Here is a 2,875-nt window from a genome sequence, read left to right on the forward strand (position 1 = left end):
AAAGAAAAAGAAACCGAAGAAGAAGAAAGAAGATGAGGAGGAGGCGGCGGCGGTGGCTGTCAGACCAGCCCTCTTAGCTTGCTTATGAAAACATGGTGGCTGTGAAGTTGGGGTAATATGACAAGACAGGTCTTTTTTTTTTTTTTTTTTTTTTTTTTTAGGGTTCATAGACTTTATTGGTTCAATAATGAACAGCAAAGAAAAGTGTTAACTATCACTCCGGAGGCATTAATGTAGACGTTGAAAGCCACCCTTGGAAAAACGAGACAGGTTTCATTATTAGCTCAGGGTAATCTCGGACTGTCCACGGTCTTGCCTCAGCCTCCTACGGCTGGGGCCATCACGTCCTGTCCCACCAGAAGGGAGCATTTTGGCCTCAACCTACACTTTGCTTCATTCTGTGCATCAAATCCATTAGATTAAGTTAAATTTGTTACAGTTGCAGCCAGCCTGGGCTGATTCCTGGATTCGTCCTCATGTGGCACCCACAGTGGCGATGTTGGCCTCTTCCTATGCTAGAACCCATAGGACCACTCCCATGGAGTTTATCTTGGTACAGGAGAGGATTTCTTAGAATGGTTGAATCCAAACATTATGAGCTAGCCGACCCTCAGTGCTACTGTTGTATCAGGAAGGAATGTTTTGCTTTGTGTTGCAAGTGTGCTGACTAACCGCCTTAAGCAATAATTACAATGATCTCACATATAAGTGGATGAGCAAAGGTTCAACCATCTCCTTCGAGTTCAAGACGCTTCCTAGCTTTCTGCTCTGTCACCCTCCGCGTGTTAGCATGCAGATCTACTGTCTCATGATGGCTGTTTTGTTCCTAGGCAACCAAGGGTGAATGGCTCAGAACTCATTCTTTTATTTGCTTATTTATTTTTCTTTTTGAAGGAAATAAGTTGCTTTAAAAGCCTCTTTACCCCTTCCCTCCAATTGTTCCCAATTTGCTTCTACATATTTTCTTTCAGTCATAAAGTTATACTTGTCTGAAAGATGACCAGGAAAAGGCTTATATAGAGTTTTAAACTCTCAGATGAAAATGGACAACCAAAGTTCATTATAATGATGTTTCTGGATATATATATGTGTATATGTATATGTATATGTATATGTATATGTATATGTATATGTATATGTATATGTATATGTATATGTATATGTATATGTATATGTATATGTATATGTATATGTATATGTATATGTATATGTATATGTATATGTATATGTATATGTATATGTATATGTATATGTATATGTATATGTATATGTATATGTATATGTATATATATATATATAATCACCACTCTCACTGTTATTCTGTTCTAATGTTCAATTTAATGTTCAATTTAGTATTCATGGCCTTGTCTATCTTCCCAAGTTACAAGGTAAGTTTCCCAGGGTCAAAGTCAAGAGAATTCATTAGTTGTGGCAAATGCAGCCACAATGAGAGGAAACTGTAAAATTATAGGCTAAGTAGGCCAGTTTGCTTTGTAATATTAATGAAACTTTGTTCTTTGAGGAAGAAAGTACACCAGGGTGGTTAAGATCTTGTGACTTTGGAGCCAGGTTGTCTCAGGCTTAAGTTTGGGCTCTGTCATTTCCTAACTATGTAGCTTTACCAAGTTACATAAGTTCTCCACGTCTGTTTCCTTATGAGTTAATGAAGATAATAATACCTTATCCATTGAGTTGTTGTTTATGGAGTTACAGTTCTAAGTCCCCAACCTAAGTCTCTGGCTCACAGCAAGGATTCAGTGTTATTGTCATCATCAGTGCCATCAGCAGCAGCAGCTGCACCATCATCAATACCATCTCCATTCTCACCATGGTCATGTCACAGTCATCATCAAAATGGAAGGTATTTGAACACAGATCTTAGGAGTCTGAGTTATCGTGTAAAGGAACAGCGGAGCCTGAGACGTGGACGTAGGTTTAATAGGAAACATGAGCGTGAATTAGGCAACACACGATCCTTATCTGGAAGGTGGTGTTCTTTCTATCGCTATGAGAAGCATCAGGACCAAAGCAACCTAAGGAGGAAAGGGCCTGTTTTAGCTTACAACTTATAGAACATCATGAAGGGACTCCAGGCTAGGAATTCGAGGGAGGGACCTGGTGGAAAGAGTGGAATGAAGCTGAGGTCGTGGAATGATGTCACTTTCTGGCTTGCTCTCTCCATGGCTCGCTCAGCTTGCTTTTCTATATAACCTAGGGCCACCTGCCCAGGGGTGCTGATATCAGCTCACAGTAGGCTGGGCTCTCTCACATCAGTCATTAACCAAGAAAGGGCTCCACAGAGTTGACTACCACAGGCCAATTTAAATTTTTTTTCCTATTTAAATTAAAATACAATTCTATCATTTTCTCGCCTTCCCTTTCTTTCTTCCCTTGCTCTTCTCTCTTCTTAGTTCCTATCAAATTCATTGCCTCTTGTTAATTGCTGTTACCATACACACACAGACACACACACACAGACACACAGAGAGAGAAACACACAGAAACACACACACAGAAACATACAGAAACACACACACAGAAACACACACACACACACACACACACACACACACACACACACACACAAATACAATCCACTGAGTACGTTCAGTGATGTGTGGATATATGTGCTTTCAGGACTGACCATTTGATATTGGATAACAATTTAGGGCGCTTGTCTGAAGAAAACTAATTCTGATTTCAGCATTCCATAAGTGCTCTACAGGCAAATCTGACTGAGGTTTCTTTTTCTTTTCTTTTCTTTTTTTTTTTTTTTCAATTGAGTTTCCTTCCTTCCAGAGGATCCTAGCTTGTATCAAGTTGACAAAACAAACAAACAAACAAACAAAGAAACAAAACATCAAACTAACGAGTA

The sequence above is a fragment of the Mus musculus genome, chromosome 14, assembly GCF_000001635.26.
Source record: "Mus musculus strain C57BL/6J chromosome 14, GRCm38.p6 C57BL/6J".
In the NCBI taxonomy this organism is placed as follows: Eukaryota; Metazoa; Chordata; class Mammalia; order Rodentia; family Muridae; genus Mus; species Mus musculus.